At 42.0% G+C, this 24,428-nt stretch overlaps 1 long non-coding RNA gene across 1 annotated transcript; it reads left to right on the forward strand.

The window, feature by feature from the left end:
* Positions 1–14,581: 14,581 nt before the first annotated feature.
* Positions 14,582–17,076, forward strand: LOC140529968 (uncharacterized). The gene is made up of 3 exons (XR_011975751.1): positions 14,582–14,687; positions 16,532–16,626; positions 16,991–17,076. It is a non-coding gene; the product is annotated as an uncharacterized lncRNA (long non-coding RNA).
* Positions 17,077–24,428: the final 7,352 nt, after the last annotated feature.

Raw genomic sequence — 24,428 nt, forward strand, 5'->3', positions numbered from 1 at the left:
TTATGGAATCACTGCTGGGTCACCATGGTGATATTGTACCCATTTCTTCTGCTTACCCAAGAACGCAGTTGGATGGAGTTCAGTCTTGGGAGAATTTGCCTCTAAGGAAAGTGGGTAAGCTTCCAGTGCTTACACTCTTTGACTCAGTAATCTCCCTACCCCACCAGACCAGAGATTATTTTACCAATTAGCTCATATCTAGGGCCTCCCCCCGAAAAGGGAAAATATAAAGAGGTATTCAATATACAATATATGTATCAGGTATGAAACAGGTAATTTATTTCTACATGTACAAGAAATGCTTAACAAAAAGGCTCACAAACACATCAACAGGACAGAATTTAGTAAATGAATTTAGAGCTATTGTCATAATGTGCCAAGAGGTTTATACTTAAACTTCAAAACCTAAAATAGGCTTGTAGGACTGCTAAGGAAGCACTTTACTTTCCACCTAAATTCTTCACTGTTCAAGGAACTCATGGTGCTTTATGTTGATAAAGTGGCTGACATGGGTCCGTTCTCTCAAACAGTCCTGGAGTAGTTGCCTCAGATTCCTCCTCTATGGTCATTCAATTTAGACCCAATGAGATTCATGACCTCCAGACTTCTCTAACTCACAAGGTCACCTCTAATCCTGGGCACATCCATCCCAGAATGGGTACCTCTTTCATCTTAGATAAGGAGAGAATAAACACAAAAGGAGAGCCTAGACATAGGTTTAATGAGACAGGCTATATGCTTTGGCTTCTGTAAATGAGTCCATGAACCAGATGGCTCTGGAGGAGAAAGTGAGGCTGGTGACTTTATATGGCCCTCTTTTACTTAAATCCAGTTCACTTGCCTGTCATGGTATCACCTCCATGACGTCATGGTGGTCACATGAAAACCATGGTAGAAAAATGAGGCCAATAACTTGAAAAAGTCCAGCATAATTTAAATCTGGAAAGGAAGAGAGGTTGATCATTCTTTTTTTTAATAATATATTCAGTCATTGGCTCTTCTGTCTCTGCAGAAAAAAAGAGGACTCACCATCTCCAAGTCGAAAGTCCTCAGTTGGAGTCATACAGTTGGAAGAAGCCCATTCCAAAGTTTCCTCATGGTCACAGGGAATCAGTAACATAGTTTACCCCCAACAAAGTAAGCTTCGTGAGGGGAGGTATATGTCTTCTATATCTGTCAGAGTCCCTCCATCTCTGATAGAGTATGAGGAATGACTTAGAAAGGATTATCAAGTACTTAACTAAGAGATTTGCTGACACAGAACAGCTCAACTCTTCGGTATTTTCTGTGCCTAATTTCTGGACAGCTTGCAAATTAACACAGGACTAGAGACTTCCCTAGGGGTATTCATAGTACCAGGGAGATGCACACACATAGGAAAAGTCATCTAGAAAAATAGATCAATGGAGTGGCACTAACTGACTTCAAAGAGGTCTTATCTGCTTACCTGCCTTTAACCTTGTTCTCATTGTGCTATAATGGGCCATTTCATTTTTTTTTATTTTTCCCATGTGATAGTATTTTATTTTTTCCAATAACATGTAAAGATAATTTTCAACATTCAAAATTTATAAAATTTTGGGTTCCAAATTTTTTCCTCCCTCCCCCTTCCCTAAGATGGAAAGCAATCTGATATAGGTTATAGATGTGCAATCATATTAAACATATTTCCACATTAGTCACGTTGTGAAAGAAGAATCAGAACAAAAGGGAAAAACAAAAAAAAAAGATCTGTATTCAGACTCCATACTTCTTTCTCTATATGAGCCATTTTATCTTTCAAAAAAAATTTTGTTAAAAAATCTATATTCTGTCTCTCCCATCTTCTTTACCTCTATTAAAACAAATAAACGAAACCCTCGGGATAAATATGCATAGACAAGCAAAATCAATTCTCACATCCTTTATGTCCAAAAAATGTTTCATTCAGCCTCCTGAGTTCATCAGTTCTCTGTTAGGGGATGGGTAACATGCTCCATCATCCGTCCTCTGAACTTGTAACTCATCATAGCAATGATCAGAGATTGATCAGTGATCTGAAGTCTTTCAGAGTTGTCTTTGCAGCGTATATTGTTTGCAGTATGAAGTGTTTTCCTGGTTTTCTTCCCCTCACTTCATCTTCCTAGGCTTTTCTGCAACTACCTCCTTCATCATTTCTTACAGCACAAGAGTATTCCATCCCATAATATGCCAAATCTTGTTTTGCTATTCCCTAATTCATGGGCTCTCCTTCAGTTTCCAATTCTTTTCTATGGTGAACTATTTAAAGCACCAGACCACAGCTTCTACTCTCCAGGCTTTGATGTCCACCTTACAAACAGTTTCAGAGGGTGTGAGACTAAAGGGTAGGCAATGAGGTGCCCTCATTAAGTGGATTGGGGCTCACTAATTCCTTCATTTTACCACCACCACCCTTCTCCGCCCCCTCCCCCAAAAGATCAGTTGTTTCAAAGACAGTCGATGAAAAAAAACCCACCCCTTAGGTAGTCCCAAATCACATATAATGACGCTCAGCAAGTTTATTTGTTAAGTGATCAGTCTGGTTAAGAAGAGAAACACGAAAGAAAAGGAAAAATAAAAAGCAACATTCATTGACTAATGCAATATAGAGTATTCCAAAAGTCTCTAGTGCAATTTTAAGCTTAATAAACTTATGTGCCAGACCTAAATACTCAAACAGATCTTTTGACTCCTCCTATATATACTGCCTATGACTTCAGAGTGGATTTTAAACTGGTGTCCTTAGTAGTACCATTGGCAGCTGCTGCCGCCAGATAATCTGGTGCCCCTCAGTGATTGGGTAAGATGTGTTTGGTCACCCTATCTACAAGAGACAATGGGTGTATGTATTAGGGAGTATAATGACCATGGTGATTATCACAATGGCATTTCTAGATGATGGCAAAGTACAGCTGCTGCTTCCCCTGTGGGAAGAATTGTCCTCTATCATGTTTCAGAGGGTATGATAAGCTTTAGTGTCACTTATCAACTTTCTCATCTGTAAAATGGGGATAATAATAGCAGCTACTTTACTATGAAGAGCATATGAGATAATATAAGTAAAATGCTTTACAAACCTTAAAAGTACTGTATAAATATTAGTTACTATTATAGTTATTGTGAGTAAATGGCATTACTAGTATTAAAGTATAAATGAAATTAAAGAGATAGTAAAGAATTGTTGTTAAGTCATGTTCAACTCTTTGTGACTCCATTGGGGGTTTTCTCGGCAAAGACACTAGAGCAGTTTGCCAGTTCCTTCTCCAGCTCATTTTACAGATGAGGAAACTGAGGCAAACAGGGTTAAGTGACTTGCCCATGCTCACACAGATAGTAAATGTCTAAGGTCGGATTTGAACTCAGGAAAATGAGTCGCCCAATGCTCTATCCACTGTGCCACCTGTTACCTAGCTGCCCCTAGCACTAAATAGATGGGATGAAAGGAGATCTAAATTTGAATCTTACCTTGGACTCTTCCTTACAGCTGTGACACACCTAGAGAGAGTCACCTAACCTCTCCAACCCTCTCTTTCTTCATCTATTAAAACAGGAATAATACCTGTCGTGTCTATTTCTTCTCTTCAAAGAGATAATATGTTTAAAGTACTTCACAATTCTTAAAGCACTATAAGTGGAGAACCTAGGTTACTCCTCTCACACATGTGTCCATAGAAGAACTATCTTAGGTTTGAGAAAAACCTGTGTTTCAGCATTCATGAGCCCTCACCAATGTGTTGACTTTTAACAGCCACCTAAGGGACATTATTTTAAACCATAAAACACTTAGTCAAATAGCTTAGCAAAAGAATGTCAAAAAAAAAAAATTCCCCTATGCATACGTGAAAGCTACTGTCTCAAGAGTTATCATATCATCTCTAAGGAAAGATAACAGATGTGATTAGGGAACATGCATGAATGTATACACACTAGGATTTCATATAGTCAGGGCAGCCTCCAAAGCTACAGGGTTGCTAATGTTCTCTGGTGACATCACTATGCTTTATCCTCCTTTATTCTCATCCCTGTTCTCTGATGGGCATTTCACCTCTATTGGGTTCATTTTTTCTGTGCCATGTCTTACACATCCACTAGGCTATATGTTATCACTGTTTGCCTCCTCTGATTGATAAACTGCCCTGTATCAGTCTTTTGATACCCTACTCCCATCTTCTGAGGTGTAAAGGTCAGGAAGTCTCTCCCTGAGAAACTGCAAGCTAAGTTTTTTCCATACATAGTCAATAGGAGCATGAGCCCCTGTACCTAGTTAAGAATAGTCAACAAAAACCAGAAGAATATCCCCAGGCTAAGAGTAAGCCTGCCTGTGCCTGGGGGAGATTTGCAGTCTGTAGACCCAAAAAGTATTTGACTTAGGGTTAGAAAATTCATTATAACTATCATTTAACTCCCTTCATCGAAAAACCCATTTGCTGGACTCTGTTGCACCCCCTCCCCACCTCAAAAAAAACAACCCAAGAGCTATGTGGAGCCTGAGTTGAAATATATTTTTCTTTCTAGAATCTTTTGTTGGGCAAACAAATAAAGCTGAATGAGAACAAACAAAAATAGACAGTAATCCCTGGCCCAAAATTCCTACCCTTTTATTCTATGTATATATTCCCTACTTCACTAGATATAGATATAGGGATAGTGACCAGATCTGTTATTTCACTGTAACTTCCAGAGGTGAAAACTTCTTTACCAATGCCTATTAGCAACTGCTCTGTAACTCACAGTCAGAGAATTGTCCAGGACACTCAGAAATTCATGTTAGAGACAGAGCTTGAAGGCCATTCCTCTCTCCACTATATCACATTGCCTCTCTATAGAGATAAAGATGGAGATAGAGAGACGCAGAGAGAGGTAGAGATAGCAGTGACAGAGACTGAAATATCTGCCAGCCACAACATCAAAACCCTCACGCTTCTGTGTTCAGTTCTGGTCATCACCAAAGAACAACACAAACAACAACAACCTTGCTGCTATCTCCCCATATCAGTGTCAACTAACCTTATCAACATAACTATGTAAATAGTCAAGCTTTTAAACAACATTAAGACTTTTGGAACACTGTGTATTCATGAATTTGTTTTCCTAGGGTAAATAAGAGATGACTGACTCTTCAGGAGTCACCAAATGTCAAAGCCTTGAAATGACTTACTTATATAGAATAGATAGTATCTCAGAATTTCATTCACCAAACTCTTCTCATCAGGGCGGTGATGAAATCAGTTAATAGACCCAGAAAGGTGACTTGTCCAAGGTCACTCGGTTCATACGTGGAAGACCCAGAATTAGAATCCAAATCTTGATGCCTAGTCTTGTGTTCTGACCACTAGACTATACAAGTCTAATGATTATACTCAGGAGGAGTGACCTCAGAGTTTGTGGCTACTGCAGTGAGTCAGCACTAGGAGAGGTGCAGAAGATGAAGGAGAAGGTTCTATTTCCCGTCTTATAATCACCCAGGAAGAGCCTGACATTCTGGAGCGATGGCAGATTAAAAAAAAAAAAAAGCAACCCGTTTTATTGCAGTATCATGTGATTGCCATTTCTATTGTCATCATCTACATTCTGCACCCCAGTCTTCACTATGCCCACCACACCTTTCTTGATGCTGTCATGGACCTGGCAAGACAGTGGAAACCCCAGAAAATGCTGGAGCTAATATGGCATAGTGGGTAGCTTGCACTCCAACAACTACCATTACTACCACTACTCCTGTTGAGGTTTGCTAGGGACTCCAAAATACCAACACACCAGGTCCTCCCCGAATGAATTCAACTCAAGATTTCTTTCAGTCAAAGAAAAACAAAGTTTACTTAAGATCCGCCATATTGGCCAGACCCTTAAGGAATCTGAGCATTTGTGATGCTTGTATGGACATGCGGGCCATAGATTGAATCTGAGCTGAATTTTTTTTATGGAGGCAAGATGGATCTTATATACAGAAAGAATGTGGGAGGGATCTAGGGTTGGCCAAGTAGTCTGGGGTAACTAGAGGAGGGGTTTAGGGAGGGTCTTGAGCAGGAGTCTATGGAGGGACTGGGTGACTGGAGGTTAGAACCAAGAGAATGGAATTTTGATAGGATCAAGGGTTCAGAAGTAGCCGGAGGCAATGGAGGACTGGGCTAAATTAAACATAACAGAGATTTGGGCCTAGCAATAATGGAAGACTTATGGCCTCCAGAGAAACACCGGATCAAATGGGAGGGGCAGCTAGATAGTACAATGGATAGAGCACCAGTGCAGGAGTCAGGAGGACCTGAGTTCAAATCTCTCTTCAGACACTTGACATTCACTAGCTGTGTGACCTTGGGCAAGTTACTTAATCCCAATTACCTCATCCTGGGTCATCTCCAGTCATCCTGATGAATATCTGGTCACTGGATCCAGATGGCTCTGGAGGAGAAGTGAGGCTGGTGACCTCCCTCACTCAAAACAAAGTCAAGTGCAAGTCATGTCATCATTTCTCTGATGGCATGGTCTTCTTTAGCAACAAAAGACGATCACACACAGATCAAATGGGAAGATTCAAGGAGATGATATATTTGTGTATGTACAATTGCTTTGGCACAAGCAGAAGGAATTTGCCAGATGAGATGAATTGCACTGATCTGGGAGATGGCACAGAGATGGATGCTGTTTAATGTTTGAGGGAGACAACCATTGGGGAAAAGGAGCGAACTCAGCTAGCTAGTACTAAAAACCAAAGACCTGAGGATTATATTTTAGGCAAACATCTGTCCTCCCATTAGCATCACCAAGGTGGGGTCGCTGCATGCTGTCCTTTGTGACCTCTTTCTCCCTGCAGGGATGCTCATGCTTAATGGTTTAACTTGGTTGAATTTCATAAACAAGAGGCAGCTAAATGACTCAGTAGACAGAGAACTGAGTCTGGAGCTAGGAAGACCTGAGTTCAAATCTAGTCTCAGACATTTACTAGCTGTGTGACCCTGAGGAAGTCACTTAACTTCTGTTTGCCTTAATCTGCTGGAGAAGGAAATGGCAAACCACTCCAATATCTTTGCAAATCAATCCCCCCCCCCCAAAAAAAACATGGACAATATGGTCCACAGGGTCATGAAAAGTCCTACACAACTGAACAAGACAATACGTGGCATTAAAAAGTTTTGAGGGGGAAGGAAGGAAAGAAATCTGTTTAGAGTATTTTTTTTTGGACACTTCTTCCTCCTAGAAATGACTCTAGACTCTGCTTCTGAGGAAGATCTTGGGCAGAGGAAGGAGAATTAGTAATGACTAAGGTTGATAGTCAATCATCATCTGTTGTGCATTAAATGACAATAATAATTGTTGTTTTTGTTGTTATTCAGTCATTTTCAATTGTGTCCAACTCTTCATGATCCTATTTGGATTTTTCTTGGTAAAAATAGTGGAGTGGCTTGCCATTTCCTTCTCCAGTTCATTTTACAGATGAGGAAACTGAGGCAAACAAGGTGAAGTGTTGGGACTGGAAGCTCAAATCCGTGTGGACAGTCTCGGGCAGGTAAAAGTGGGACTTCTAAATCTTAGAGTCTTACGAGGCCCTCCATGAACAGCGGGGGTTCGAGAAGGTCAGACCGAGCTAGCTCGGCTAGCTCGGGTATTTCCGCCTCTCCCCCGGAGATACCTGATGGGTGGAGTCTCCCTGCCCTCGAGGTCGTCCCGGATTGGAGCACACCTAGTTACCTAACAGCACGGTATTGAGATGCAAACTGTGTGGCTGAAGATTAAGTAGGATTGAGGAAGCCTAAAAGCTCTCTTAGCATGTGTGGAGCCAAAGAGAAAAGTAGGGCTCCGCTTCTTTTCTTTTCTCTCTCCCCTCCCCCTCTCTCCCTGCTTGTACTTCTACTTCCAATCCCTTAAGCTTAGCCTCCTTAGGAAATCTCCCCCTCTTCCTCCTAAGAAAGAAGAACCCCCCTGCACTTGTAACCGAAACCCTGTAATAAAGCTCAACCCCTGTTTGACTCTGGAACGTCCTTTCTCTCATACATGCATCCGGCGTGGCCAGCCGAAGACCTCGGGAGGTGAGGTAAGAAAGACTCGGGTAGCCCAATGCAGGCCTCTAGGCTTGGCAGTGAAGTAACTTGCCCAGGGTCATACAGCTGATATGTGTCTGGAATTGGATTTGAAATCAGGAAGACTTATGTTCCTGACTCCCAACTTGGCACACCTTATCCACTGCACCACCTAGCTGCCTAGAATAATAATAGTTAACATTTTATCCAGTACTTAAAATTCATAAAACACTTTATAATCATGATTTCATTTCACAACTCTATGACGTAGGTGCTATTATTAGCCCCATTCCTATTATTAAGAAAACTGAGGCTTGGAAGCTGACTTACATAGGATCACATGACTGCTGTGTCTGATGAAGAACTTGAACTCAGATCTTTCTAGCTCTTGAACCAGCACTTTATCTACCTAACAGTCTCTTAACACCTTGATGAGTACTTGAAGAGACTCAAAGTTCATCTTGGATTTTTTTGAAGCCCAAGTTAAAATAGTCACATTTTCTGTTATTATTACTTTTTAGTATAAAAGGATCCTCTAGATTTGAGACTTGCCAGAATGAAGTAGGTATGAATAATCATACTTTTTTTCCTCCTCTGACTCCTTGAACCCTTGGTTTCTTTCACAGCTCAGCTCAAAGCCTACCTTCTGAAAAAGATCTTTTCTAGCTGCTGGAGCCTTTCCGTCTATGATTATTTCCCATCTACTCTGTATCTTGTACACTTTCCTATTCCCATCCATATCTGTGTATAGCATTCCCCTTGGCCTTTCTCTCCCAACCTCGACTTCCACATCTGAACTGGACTTGAAGAGCCCAATTTCTCCCAATTTTTTCTCACCCATTCCATTTTACTGGTTTTCTCTCATTCCTGGGATGTTCCCTTTTTTCATCTCCTCTTCCTGACTCTGCTGGCTTTTCCAGCCCTCTCCACATACAGCTCTGCTTTCTCCCTTCTAACCTCCCCAACTACTCATGCTTTCTCAATGAAATTATGTTCCTAATCATTCAAACTATTCAAAAACATAATGAGACATCTTGGAAATTCAAAGATTTTGTTGGATCATGGAGCTAGCTAAAAGGTTAGATTTTTCTCATGTTACTGGTGAGGAAATTGACATGCCAAGTGACTTGTCCGGGGTTACCCAGATAAGAAATACTGAGACAGGATTCAGTTAGTCAAAAAACATTCATTAAGTGCCTGCTGTGTGCTTTGTGGTTGTTCTTTCATTTCGGTTGGATCTCTTTATGACCACATTTGAGGTTTTCTTGGAAAACATGCTATTTCTTTTTCCAGTTCATTTTGCACAGATGAGGAAATGGAGGCACACACACAGGGTTGGTGACTTGACCAGGTCACATAGTTAGCAAGTATCTAAAACTGGATTTCCTGACCTCAAGCTTGACGCTCTATCCACTGCACCACCTAGCTGACCACACCATGTGCTAGGCGCTTTGCTAAACTCTGAGGATACATATAAAAAAACAAAGATGAAAGCCAGTCCCTGCCTACAAGTAGCTTATAATCTAATGGGGAGAGAGGAGACACTACACAAAAGAAAACTGAGAAGCAGGGAAGGAGGGGACATAATGGAAAAGTCAGAGATATCCCTGAGTAGCGCAGCCTGATGAGAAATGTGATGTTGTGAGCTTAAGTCTCTCCTTAAATAGACGTCTTTGGACTTCATGGCTCCACCCTTCAATCAGAGGGGCACAGAATCAAATTCAGTTCTTCCTGTCTCCCAGGTCAACCTTTATTTCAGACAAAGGCTGGAGAATCACTTCTAAAGAAAATTCCTGTTCATCTGAGTTGCACTAGCTATCCTTGGAGTTTGCTTACAAAAGAGACTCTGTAACCCTGAAACTAGGGTTCCACCCAGCTCTAGCATACCTCTCTGACTGTGCCTCTCCTGGACACTGTTCTACTCTGCAGGTCCTTCTGCCTATTTGGAGCTTGGGCTCCAGGCCTGCTGACTGAATTCTTTGAACCTCCCTTCATGTCCTCCCCTCCTACTGTTCCAAAGCCAGAGTACTTTCATTACCCACACTACTTATACTTAAGCTATTTATAGTGTCCTTTCTTTTAAGAAATTAAATCAGGGGAACTTAATGAGCATAGTTTTTTTTTCCCCAAAAGAAAAATTCACAATAAGTGCTGCAGAAAGCTGTGGAATTGGCTGCAATGTCCCCCCAAACCAGCCATTTCCTTCTGTAATACAATAGTTTATTTTTGGACAGCAGCCCCCACACAGTATCTCACAAATGCTGCTCCAAAAGAAAAGGAAGACTTCCCCCTTTCCTCCCCTCTGAGAACAGTGTCGGTGTCTCAGAAGGAGGCTAGCAGAGAGTTCCAAAGACAGCCAATGGATGGTTTGCCAGGGCCAACTGCTTACAGTGCCTTACATGTGCCAGGGCCTTACATGTGCCAGTTGTTCTCCTTTACTCCTAATCAGCTTGAAATAATCAGGGGTGAGACATTAGTTCAGCTTGCTCATCATCCTTTGAAATAGACTTTTAATTTAATTTATATATATATATATATATAAAATGTATATATTGTGTATAATTAAAATATTATATAATATGTGTTTATTGGTTGTTGTCCTTCATTCTCAAAGAGAATCAAAATGACATCATTATGATAAAGTCAAGTTGCAATGTGTCTGACTGTGGCTGATCGGACCAATACGAACTTGGAATGCTCTACCACAGATTGGGCACAGATAGTCTGTGTGAACATTTGGGGTGGATACTCTAAATTTGCACATCCTATGTTTCCTTTGAGCTGTTTCAGTTCTGCTACAGCACCTTCTCTGATGTGGGCACGCCATGCTTAGTGATCCTGGGCCAGTGGCTCCCATGTCACACAATTTCAAAGTTCTTGAAAGAGACCTTGAGAGTGCCCTTGTATTTCTTCTTCTGACCACTATGTGTTCACCTGTCCCATGCAAGTTCTCCATAATAAAGTCTTTTTGGCAAGCATATATTTCGCATTTGAACAACATGGCCAGCCCATTGGAGTTGTGCTCTCTGAAACATAGTTTAAATGCTTGGCAGTTCAACTCAAGCAAGGACTTCAGAGTCAGGTACCTTATCCTGGCAGGTGATCCTCAGAATCTTCCTAAGACAGTTCAAATGGAAGCAATTCAGTTTCCTGGCATGGCACTGGTAGACTGTCCATGTTTCACAGGCATACAACAATGGGGTCAGCACAACAGCTTTGTAGACTTCCAGTTTGCTTGTCAGTCTAATACCTCTTCTCTCCCATACTTTCCTTTAGAGCCTCTCAAACACTGAGCTAACTCTGGCAATGAGTACATCAACCTCATTGTCAATGTGTACATCCCTGGAAAGTACACTACCAAGGTAAGTGAACTTATCCACAGCATTCAAAACTTCTCCATTTGCTGTCACCGATGGTTCCACATACGGATGGTGTGGTGGTGGCTGATGGAGCACCTGTGTTTTCTTAATATTAGGCCAAAATTAGCACCAGCAGCAGAGAATTGATCCCTACTTTGTTGCATCTCAGCTTCAGAGGCTGCATTGAGGGCACAATCATCTGCAAACAGAAAATCATGCACCAACACTCCCTCCACTTTGGTCTTGGCTTGTAGCCTTTTTCAAATTGAAGAATTTACCATCAGTGCAGTAGCTGACTTTCATGCCATGTTCATCCTCATTGAAAGCATTTGACAACATGGCTGAAAACATCATGCTAAAAAGCATGGGAGCAAGCATACAGCCTTATTTCACTCTATTGGTGACTGGGAAGGCACGAGAACATTGTCCACTATCCAGAACCAGGTAAACATGCCATCATGATACTGATGAACTTCTCTGGGCAACCAAATTTTGACATAATTTTCCATAAGCCTTCATGACTAATGGTTATCAAAGACTTTGGTCAGATCTACAAATGTTGTGTACAGATCTTTTTTCTGTTCGTGACATTTCAGAGTTGTCATGCAGCAAACACCACATCGACAGTTCCTCAGCCCTTTGTGAAGCCACATTGGCTCTCAGGTAGATAACCATCTTCCAGGTGAAGGATCAGCCTATTAAGGAGAACTCTAGTAATAATATATTTATGTATAATTTAATTTAAAGTAGAGAGAGAAGAATTGTAGATGCTGGAAGTTAAAGGTTTTAGCAATAAACTTGTTAGCAGCTGACATCAAGGAACAACAATCCACAATCATGAAGTCCTAAAATATGAAATTGTCACATGCTATCCCAGTGCCTAGGCTAAGAGGTAGCAGCAACAAGAGTCTGGTGGCCAGCTCTCCATTTTGCCCATCAAAGTATTCCGGAAGCCCTCCTGGGGTCATGGTGGAACACTAACACAGCTGACACTAATCCAGAAATGTTCCAAAGTCTACTGATTAATCTCCCAAGTATGGCATGCATGTTTCTGAGGCTTGACTCTGGATTTGGCAATAATCCTCACAAGACTGAAGTCTCAAGCACTCATGGCTCAACTGCTCATGAGCATGGAAAACTGTGTTCATCTCCTGTCTCCATATCTTTACACAGATTGTCCCCCACTCCTAGAATACCTTTGCTTCTCACCTCGATTTCTTGAACACCCTACCTTCATTCTAGGGTCAACTCACAGAGCTTCTGAACTTGGGTGCTCTCTCACATAGAAATAAGCTGATGTACAAATGACCCTTACTGAAGGAATACCCACAATGTGCTCCTTACAGTCCTTAATTTCCTTCAAGACTCAGCTCAGGTGACTCCTTTCCTTATGCCTTCAATGGTATGTCTCCCTGTGTCCAGTCCCTCTTTCCCCTGGCTGCCCAAAGTTCTAGTTTCAGAGTCTCTAGGACCAAATACAAATTTCTCTGTAAACATAAAACCTTTTACCCTCTGGCTTCTCCTTATCTTTCCAGACTGAGTTCCTATCATTCCACTTCACACACTCCACAGTCTCAGTAAACTGGTCTACCTGCTGGCCCTCCTACAACATTTCATCTTCTCCCTCCATACTTTCACTTGCTTTGGTACTGCCATCCCTGGAATGCAGTTCCTTCTCTCCTCTACCTCCTGAAAGTCCTGGCCCCATTCAAGGGTCAACTCAGGTACCACCTTCCTACCATAATTTGGTCATACTCCAATTGTCCTACCTAAAATCTGTTTCCATTCTGAAAGCCTGTCATGTGCCTATGGAATCAGAGGAATAAAGATTGAATGTGGCTCCCAAACTGAATACAATATTTCAGAAGCCATTTGACCAGGGTAGAATACAGGGAGATTGTCACCTAGACACCCACAGCTGGAGATACAGAAGGTCAGACTATCCTAGCCAGAAGGTAAGACTCGGACTAGTTCTTGAGGTAGTAGGTGCCCCATTGATTACAGAATGACTGAACAAATTGCAGTATGGATGTAATGGAATATTATTGTGCTATAACAAATTAAAAGAATTATAAGAAAAACTATATGAACTGATGCATCAAGAAATAAGCAGAACCAGAAAAATTTAAGTTAAATGAACAGATCACTAAAAGGAAGTTTAATTCTGAGTAGCTGAAATACCAATTATGGGCTAGTAAAAAATACCGAGAGCTCCTTCTCAAAAACTTCTCGAAACAGAACTTTAAAAAAACACCAGACCTAATACTGATGGGGATATTGAAGGAAACAATCACACTCACTTTGCCAGCTCACACTGAGACTAGCATCTCTGGTGTGAGGGTTTGCTCAGCCCTTTTTAGAGCTGCTCATCCAGCTTTGGTGTCCACCTGGCACCCATCTCTCACCTGTGGCTCCAAGGAGTTGTAGCATGCGCAGTAGCAGCCACACCCCAGTAAAACCATCTTGGGAGACAAGCTAAACTAGGTTGAGAGTAATCAACTGGTCTCACACCTGTCGGTGAATTAGGGGGATGTCTCCCCCAAGCATGTGAAGATTTCTCCTGCAGAATGAGTAGATGAGAACTATTTGTTCCAATGGCCATGAAGCAGGTGCTGTGAAGCACTTAGACCTTGGTCAGGCATTGAAGAAACCAAGGTCATCCACTACATCCCAGGCCATTGACAGTCATCCTGACTGTTCTCCTGCCACTGGATTTTCATGACTCTAAAAGAGAGAGTAAGGCTGATTGATGACCTTGAGCAACTTCCCCTCACTTAAATTCAATTCACTCACAAGTCAAGACATTACTCTGTGATGTCATTGGACCTCTTCTTATTCTTATTAGAAGACCAAACAACACACAACACATGTAAAAGTTGAAATGTCCTCTGTGTCCTCAACCCATTTCTCCTAACTTTACCCTTCATCACCAAGTAGAATAAGTTAATCAACACAGCCAATTAGAACACTCATTTATTATTATGTTTTACAATTTCTAGGTCACACTGCTGTTTGGGGGGCAATATATATAAACTTACACAAAGGTCCAGGATGTGCTTCATCTGAGTTGATGAAACTTTCCCCATAAGCAGGAAAAGTCCAGATGATTTCTCCTCCCACCATGACGCTCTGTCCCTGCCCTGTGTCCTCATCCTCCCCCACAGCCTTCTCCCTTTTTCCATTTCAGCTATTGAATCATCTCAACTTGACATGTCACGTTTCTAGCTCAGAACAACTTTTCTCACAAATATAAGCAAAGTTATGTGATCTCAACACAGGGAATGAAAGCAACATTCCAGGGAATCTTTTCTAGGTAAGCAGTAAAATTTCTAGTTTTCTAATGACCTTCTTTATTAATCTATTGATGTAATAGTAGATAAATTCAGCCTCCTGGGGCATAGTTTTCAGCAGCTGCCCAGTTACTATTCCTGGCATTTTTGCGAAGGGTGTTTTGTGTCTTTTGAAAGTTTCTTTTGGAAAAACTATAATTAAGAGCCCCAACTTGCTAATTTATTTTATATCTGTGTGCTTTTACTCTAGCCAAATTAGAATATGTTGCAGCCTCATCATAAAGCTGTTCTGAGCTAAGGGGTATTTTAAGGAAAAGTGAATGTTTAATCTGCTGTAACTTTTTTGTTTTTTTTACTAGGCTGTGTTAGTGTGTTAAATATTTCCCTTAAGGGGTATATCATTTAGAACTTTGGAATCACTGTTTTGCAATTTGAGTTTCTTGTTAACATAACTCAGTTTTTTTCCCTTAAGGGAGACTTACAAAATAGTAATATTTTTCACTAAGGATTCCTTTTATGATCACTAACAATTAGAAACAAATCTTAATAGATCCAACAGACCTGAAATGCTCCAAGATAGAAAATATCTTCAAAAGAGTACAAATGACGAGATAGATGTAAAGCATTTTTCTTTCTAATTCTTGGGTGTTTGGGTTTGGGGGGGACAGGGCATTAGTTTATTTTTAATGAATAAAAAAAGCATTGATCGTTTACTGTATGTCAAACACAGAGCTAAGCACTAGGGATACAAATACAAAAATTAAGACAATCCCTAGCTTCAAATAGCTTACATTTCAATGTCATGAGACACCATATCTAGAGCAGGGGCAACCAAGGAAAGGTGTTTGGGAAAGTTGCAGGGCTTGTGAGTGTGGCAACAAGGATGTAGAGTGATATTCCCTTTCCAGTAGCAGAGACAATGTTGATATGATTATGATTCCAAGCTAGAGGAATTATGGGGGAGAGATGGGGAGAAGGTAGATGTGCTGGCGAAAAAAATGGCAAAAAGATCATAGATTAAGAGCTGAAAAAGATGAAAAGGTCATCTAGTTTAACCGCTTCTTTTACAAGCAAGAAAACTGAGAGAAGTTAAATGTGACCCAAGGTCACACAAGTAATAAATATGAGAGTCGGGATTTGAACTGAGGTTCTCTAGGAAGCTAGGTCTCCCTAGATGTAGTGAACCACATAAGGTACACACCAATAAAAGCACTGGGGATTCAAAAGTGAAAGTCCTAGAGCATAAAGGATTAAGTTCTCCAGAGCATGATTTCTTGGCCCGGCACTCAGGCATCTAAGTCAACAGGGAGAAGAAAGTGTAGGGGATTTGAGGTCAGGAAGAAGAGGGTTCAGAACAGTGCCTTGCATCTGGACACTTACTTGTGAATCTTTAGCCAGATCATTTAAACTGAGCCTCATTTTCCCCAAATGTAAAATAAAAATAATTATACCTGTACTACCTACCTAAAAAAAATTGTTGTGAGGTCCAGATATGATGTTGTATGTAAAGTGCTTGGCCAATTTTAAAAGCATTGTAGAAAGGCCACAAAAAATTATTATCCATTTACTCACATTTTCAAACATGTTGGAACAGGGATTCTTAATCAAGGGTCTGTAAACTTGTCTTTTGAAAAGAAAATACTTTGATAACTATTTCAATGTAATTGTTTTCCTTTTTGATCCTGTGCACTTTATTGTATGGATTTTGATATATTATTTTGAGAAGGAGTCCATAAGCTTTTGGAGAAGGAAATGGCAAAGGACTCCTGTGTCTTTGCCCAGAAAACCCCAAATCTGGTCATGAAGAGTCAGATGTGACTGAAAAACAACCAAACAACAATGCCGATAATCATTGACTTTCTTTCAGAGTTCCTCACTGACTCCATTATTGATGAGTTATACATAAGAAACTTGACAGGGGGACAGTGTGGGAGAGCCCATGGAGAAATGACATCACAATCTGTAAGACCTGATTTTCGTGTACTACCTCTGACACATTGACTGTGTGACACTGACTAACTCAGTTACTCTCTCAATATTGTGGTCAGCTCTCTGCTGTTGGAAGTATAGAGAAGATGCTGACCTGCTTGCCTTGTAGAAGGATTTCCTCACCTGGGGATTCTTTATACTGATGAAATCAGGTGTGTGTGTGTGTGTGTGTGTGTGTGTGTGTGTGTGTGTGTGTGTGTGAATATATTCCTCTAGGGTTACAAATTAAGGGGTATTCTTTCATTTTAAGTGGCCCCCCTCCCCTTGAAACACCACTTGGATATTTTGGGATACTCTTTTCATCAAGTATCCCTGCATGACCTGAATTCCTTTCCAGTTCTAGAACTCTGATTCCATGATCCGTCTGCATCACCAATGTATGATTGCTGGCTCTGGTCTCTGCCATCTTTCCTTATAAGATAGGTGAGAAAAGATCAGTATTTCTTTTTTTATTTTTGAAAAAAGTTTATTGATGCCTTTTGTTTTATATTCATAATTTCTATAAATACTCTCTTCTCCCATCTCTGCCCTGAACTTGTAATAAAGAAAAATGATTTATCAAAAACGCCTGGTATACTACATTTAAAAATGTATACCACATTGTGCTCTAGTAGCCCTTAGCCTCTTTGCCATGGGAGTGGGGTGGGGAATGCTTCTTGTAGAAGGTTGGTATTTCTTCACAGTCTTAATGACTAAGTTTATCAGAAAATGATTATGCTACTCATAACAGTTGAGTTCTTACATATTTAAGTCACTTTGCTTATAGAAAGCCTTAGGTGAATTTCCATTTCCAGACATTTGCTCATAAATGATCAAGGAAAAAGGACAAAATGGACTAAAACAAAATGTCCTACTGAGTCTCCCTTTTGAACTTCCATAGTGGTCAATGTCATGTTGCCCTGCCAGTTCATGTTTTCCTGTGGAAAGCACTGAACTTAAGAGGCAGGAGATCTGAGTTAAGTTTTGGCCCTAACAGTCTGATAACATGGAGCAGAAATGTTTTACACAGCAATTTGTCTGAGAAAGATCTTGGGGTGTCAGTGAACTGCAAGCTCAATTTGAGGCAGCAGCATGTTCTCACAAAGCTACGGCAAGCCATTAAGAGAGGCACAGCTTTCAAGAATAAGGAGGCAATGACCCTTCTGTACTCTGCCCTGCTCAGACCACATGAGGAGTGTCACATTCTGTTTGGGAAGCCACTGTGAAGGGAGAACATGGATGAACTGAAGAACATGGATGAACTCCAGAGGAAGTCAACCAGTAGGGAGGAGGACTTTGATTGAGTCCATACTATGTGAGGACTGGGTAGAAGAACCACAGAGCCTGGAGAAGAGAAAGTTTGGGGGAGAGGGAGGACATGTTTTCATAGTCTTCAAGAACTTGAAGGACTGTCATAGGAAAGAGGGATTAGACTTGCTCTGTTTGGTCCTAGTGAACAGAACTGGGAGCAATGAATGGAAGTTGAAGAGGTGTGTTTATGCTTAATTTCAGTGGAGGTCTTCAAACAGAGACTAGATGACCACTTGTGAGCAATATCCTAATGGAGTTGTGTGGGAATGGTGGTGGACTACACAAGGTGGGTCTCTTTCATCCCCAAATTCTGTGGTTCTGTGGCCTTCTCATCTGTAAAATGGGACCTCTACTCTGACTACATTGCAGGACTAGTGTGTGGATTAAGTCAGGTGAATTAAGTAATTCATGTGAAAGCATTTTTTATGCTATCATGAAGGTTCAATTTCAATAATTCAATTCAACAAATTTATTAATGTGTGCCAGGCATGGTGCTAAGTGTTATGGATGCAAATAAGAAGATAGTTCCTTCCCACAAGCTTAAGGGGAAAGATGGCAGACAAAAGAAAGCTGAAAACTGGGAAGTGGGGGGGCCAGAGGGTGAAATGGTACAGGCGATGTCTTTTGATTCCTGTGTAAATTGGATTTAAGTGAGGAAGAGTTGCACAAAGTCATCAGCCTCACTCTCTCCTCCTGAGCCATCATAGTCCAGTGTCAGGACAGAGTCAAGATGACTGGCGATGGCTCAGGATGCAGTGGATGACCTTGGCGTTTTCAGTGTCTAACCAAGCTCTAAGTGCTCCACATTGCCTGCTTCATCTACCTTCATGGCCATTGGAACAAATTGTTCTCATCCGCCCATTGCACCAGATGAAGTCTTCATATGCTTGGAGTAGACACCCCTCTAACTCATCAATGAGTTTGAGAACCCTTGGTTACCCTCAACCTGGTTTGGCCCATCTGCCAAAACCGTTTACCAGGGTGTGGCCACTGTGCATGCTGCAGCTTCTTGGAACCACAGGTAAGAGGTGGAACAGGTGGACACCAAAGGTGGAAAAAGCCCTGAAAAGGGCTCGGCAGGCATCATACCAAAGGTACTGGTCCTCCCTGAACACACCCTACACCCTACCAGAGTGTACCTGGTTCAGGGAACATGCATGTTGTTCCATGGAGTTCAAGATAAGCCCGGCACCAAAATGGAATTACCAGGAAGATTGTGAGCCCTCTGTAAAGGAGGGCTTTGGGAGGTTAGTGCTCTACCTTCCAGTCCTTCATTCAGAGAGGAGAGGCAACTGACGGTGAATTGAGAAAGTGTAGGGTAGCAAAACCTGAGTCATTCTTCATGGTGATGAGATTTGGGGTGATCAGCTTGACAGGGTGCTTTGGAGAAAGTTGTTCTGTGAAGTTGAAGCCATGCCAAGCAGCTGATGGAAAACAGAATGTATGATAAACGGTGTTACGATTATGGACATGAAGTTATTATTCATGATACTTCCAGGTTTTCATTCCTTTAAAAAAAAAACAGGGCATTTTGGTATAATCTATACTGAAAGATTTAAAATTCCTGGTCTTTGAAGATAAAATTAGGGAATTTATCATTCAATGTAGTGATGACTACATCACAGTCTATTTGCTGACATATACCATGTCTCTGAATTAAATGCTTGTTGGGAATTTCCTCCCCTCCTCACGGGCGCGGAGACTGAGCAGCATGGGGAATGCCGGGGCTGCCCGGTAAAATGAACAACTCTCCCTCCCCCCGCCCCAAACCCCTCCATACCCCTTAAAATAGAGTCCCCGAGGGAAGCCAGCCTTGGCCCAGGGCAGCGCAGGCTTCCCTGCAGCCCCGTCTCAGGGACAACTCCAAGGCGTAGAGCTGCAGGCGCAGAGACCCCCGCGAGCAGAGTCCCGGCGGGTTCCTAAGCCTCGCAGGACTTCCTGCTCGGCGCCCCGTGCGCTCTGCGCAACCCACCACAGGCTCCCTGGCGCCCAGACGGAGCCAAGATGACGGAGTAGAAAGACGCACATACACATAGCTCCGAACCCACAACCCACAGAACGGCTACAGGGGACCAACTCATGGTGAATTCTGCACCCAGAGGCCATGGAATATTGGAGCAAGGGAGATTTCTGTTCCGGAGAGACCTGCAAACCTCTCACAAAAGGTCCTTCGCGCTGCGGACTGGGCGCCGGGACTGGGAGCAGAGGGCAGCCCTGCAGCGGCCGCAGCACCGAGAGGAAAAGATCCAAGCGGGCTTCGGGGATGGGATCTCCAGCGGCCACGCAGGTCCCTCCACCCACAGAGGGACCTGCAAACCTTTCGCAAAAGGTCCGTGGCGCTGCAGATGCAGAGCCCAGCCCAGCCCAGCCCAGACCTGCTGCGGCCACAGCACCAAGAGAAACAGACCCAAGCAGGCTTCAGGGACGGGATCTCCAGCGGCCGCACAAGTCCCTCCACCCACAGGTGACGGGGGTCGGTGAGAGAATCTCTTTGGCGGGTCCAGAGGGGAGTGGGGTGCCCCCATGATTCGGGGCCCCCCAGGGAGGTAGAAGCTGAGAGGCGGCTGCAGACAGGGGCTCCCCAAGCGGGCGGGAGCCTGGATCCATTGTGGAAGGTCTGTGCATAAACCCCCTGAGGGAACTGAACCTGAGAGGCGGCCCTGCCCTGACCTGACCATCTGAACTTAATTCTCACACTGAATAGCAGCCCTGTCCCCGCCAAAAGCCCTAAGGCGGGAAGCAGCATTTGAATCTCAGTCCCCAAACGCTGGCTGGGAGGACCAGGAGGCGAGGTGGGTGTGAGGAGAATATTCAGAGGTCAAGTCACTGGCTGGGGAGAATGCCCAGAAAAGGGAAAAGAAATAAAACTATTGAAGGCTACTTCCTGGGAGAACAGACATTTCCTCCCTTCCTTTCTGATGAGGAAGAACAATGCTTACCATCAGGCAAAGACACAGAAATCAAGGCTTCTGTGTCCCAGCCCACCCAATGGGCTCAGGCCATGGAAGAGCTCAAAAAGAATTTTGAAAATCAAGTTAGAGAGGTGGAGGAAAAACTGGGAAGAGAAATGAGAGGGATGAAAGAAAAGCATGAAAAGCAGATCAGCTCCCTGCTAAAGGAGAACCAAAAAAATGTTGAAGAAATTAACACCTTGAAAACTAGCCTAACTCAATTGGCAAAAGAGGTTCAAAAGGCCAATGAGGAGAAGAATGCTTTCAAAAGCAGAATCAGCCAAATGGAAAAGGAGATTCAAAAGCTCACTGAAGAAAATAGTTCTTTCAAAACTAGAATGGCACAGATGGACGCTAAGGACTTTGTGAGAAAGCAAGATATCACAGAACATAGCGAGAAGATTAGAAAAATGGAAGATAATGTGAAATATCTCATTGGAAAAACAACTGACCTGGAAAATAGATTCAGGAGAGACAATGTAAAAATCTTGGGACTACCTGAAAATCATGATCAAAAGAAGAGCCTAGACATCATCTTCCATGAAATTATCAAGGAAAACTGCCCTGAGATTCTAGAACCAGAGGGCAAAATAAATATTCAAGGAATCCACAGAACACCGCATGAAAGAGATCCAAAAAGAGAAACTCCTAGGAACATTGTGGCCAAATTCCAGAATTCCCAGGTGAAAGAGAAAATATTACAAGCAGCTAGAAAGAAACAATTCAAGTATTGTGGAAATACAATCAAGATAACACAAGATCTAGCAGCCTCTACATTAAGGGATCGAAGGGAATGGAATAGGATATTCCAGAAGTCAAAGGAACTAGGACTAAAACCAAGAATCACCTACCCAGCAAAACTGAGTATAATACTTCAGGAGAAAAAATGGTCTTTCAATGAAATAGAGGATTTTCAAATTTTCTTGATGAAAAGACCAGAGCTGAAAAGAAAATTTGACTTTCAAACACAAGAATGAAGAGAACCATGAAAAGGTGAACAGCAAAGAGAAGTCATAAGGGACTTACTAAAGTTGAACTGTTTACATTCCTACATGGAAAGACAATATTTGTAACTCTTGAAACATTTCAGTATCTGGGTACTGGGTGGGAGTACACACACACACATACACACACGCACACATACATAGAGACAGAGTGCACAGAGTGAATTGAAGAGGATGGGATCATATCTTAAAAAAAGAAATGAAATCAAGCGGTGAGAGAGAAATATTGGGAGGAGAAAGGGAGAAATTGAATGGGGCAAATTATCTCTCATAAAAGAGGCAAGCAAAAGACTTATTAGTGGAGGGATAAAGAGGGGAGGCGAGAGAAAAACATGAGGTCTACTCTCATCACATTCCACTAAAGGAAAGAATAAAATGCACACTCATTTTGATAGGAAAACCTATCTCACAATACAGGAGAGTGGGGGACAAGGGCACAAGCAGGGTGGGGGGGATGATAGAGGGGAGGGCATGGGGAGGAGAATGCAATCCGAGGTCGACACTCATGGGGAGGGAAAGGATCATAAGAGAATAGAAGTAATGGGGGACAGGTTAGGAGGGAGGGAAATAGAGTTAGTCCTATACAACACAACTATTATGGAAATCATTTGCAAAACTACACAGATTTGGCCTATATTGAATTGCTTGCCTTCCAAAGGGAAGGGGTGGAGAGGGAGGGAGGTAAAGAAGTTGGAACTCAAAGTGTTAGGATCAACTGTAATGTTCTTACCACTAGGAAATAAGAAATACAGGTTAGTGATAAAGAAAGCTATCTGGCCCTACAGGACAAAAGAGAAGACGGAGACAAGGGCAGAGAGGGAGGATAGAAGAGAGAGCAGATTGGTTACAGGGGCAATTAGAATGCTTGGGTTTGGGGGGGGGAGAGGGGATAAAAGGGGAGAAAATTTGTAACCCAAAATTTTGTGAAAATAAATGTTAAAAGTTAAATTTAAAAAAAATTGTAAAAAAAAAATTAATAAATGCTTGTTGGCTACTCAAATTAGCTGAGATGAGATGAGATCCCTCACATAGTGGAAAAAGCAATGGATTTACAGGCATGCTGGAGCCAGCTCAAACCAGCTTGAAAACTGTTAAAATTTCATTGTACCTCAGAAATCAGCAAACTACAAATCAGGGCTTGATTTATTTTGTTGTTGATTGACTAGACCTCTGAATGTGATGGAAAAAATTCTAGCTAATGTAGATTTAATTTATAGGTGTGTTGATTAATCCCCCAGAAAGCCAACTGTAAAATATTTGCCAGTACAACCCTGACCGGATATGGCATCACAAGACCCACTTCATTCACCAAGTCTAAAATTCTTCTCCTCCTCAAGGGACCTGGACAGCCTCTATGATTCAAAATACCTCCCTGAGTTGGTATCCAAAGGGAGTGGAGGTAAACATTTGTCCAGCACAGCAGCTACTCCACCCAACAGGCATTTGGAACTCTGTTGCTGTTTTCTTACAATCCTGGAAGGAGCTAGGACTCCTAAGTATGGTCACTGTCTCCTTCTTTTAGTAGTTGGTTATTCTAAGGTCTATCCAAGAAATGGGCCAGAGAAATGACTAGACTGGCTAAATTCCAGCTCATTAATGACTTCAGATCAGAAAGCCTATAGCCCTTTTGCAACATTCTCTTCTTTTATAGCAGGGCCCTAAGTCCATTCCTTCACCCCCCCTCCTTGAATGATTGTCCACTCCTAGTCAGAATGAGGTGAAATTATCCTGTGTCTCCTCCTTGCCCCAGCACCAAAAAATATCTCCCTCTCACGTCAGCATGTTGGAGGATTTCAGTAGTTGGAAAGGCACTCCTACTTTCTTTCTTTTTGTCTTTCACCCTTCTCCTGGGCAGTTACACCAGAACAGACCCAAGTGACTCAGAAGAACCAACCTACCCCAAGGGTGATGATTTGTGAATTTGCTCCCTTTATAGACCACCCTCCAAATGACAAATCATAGACTGGTTATTCACTTTGCAACATAATTCTTCATCCAAAAGGATTTATCTCAGAATTCCCAGAAAGCTCTTCTCATCCAAAATAATTCAATTAATAAGAATTAATTTCCACCAGGAAAATGTGGGTAGCATAAAACAGTATCTTACCTTCCTAGTCTTTACTGAAATCTCATCATTTTGTAATACAGAATGATAACACATGGAAAAGGTTATAGAACCCATGGCTTCTAGTGTCCTTTAGACCCCCAACTGACTAAGTAGGAGAGGGCAAATGAAATCACTCCACAAAACCTTCTTCTGTCCTTCTGTGGACTTGTCTAAAACTAAAAATCTACCTCATTTTTCATGTCTTTGGCTCTGGAGCCATATCAAACACAAGTACTGTCTTCTAGGGCTGTAAACTTGTCCTAGCTTTAAATCACTGTACCCCTGTGTCCTTCTCTGGGCATTGTGGCATAGAGGGAAGACAATGAGAGTATGATGCTACCCAGCCTGCCTCAGTTTATTCACCTGTAAAATGGGAATGATTATTGCTGTACTACCTATTTGACAAGGTGGATATTTTTCTTT

This window comes from Notamacropus eugenii, chromosome 2, assembly GCF_028372415.1.
Source record: "Notamacropus eugenii isolate mMacEug1 chromosome 2, mMacEug1.pri_v2, whole genome shotgun sequence".
NCBI classification, from domain to species: Eukaryota; Metazoa; Chordata; class Mammalia; order Diprotodontia; family Macropodidae; genus Notamacropus; species Notamacropus eugenii.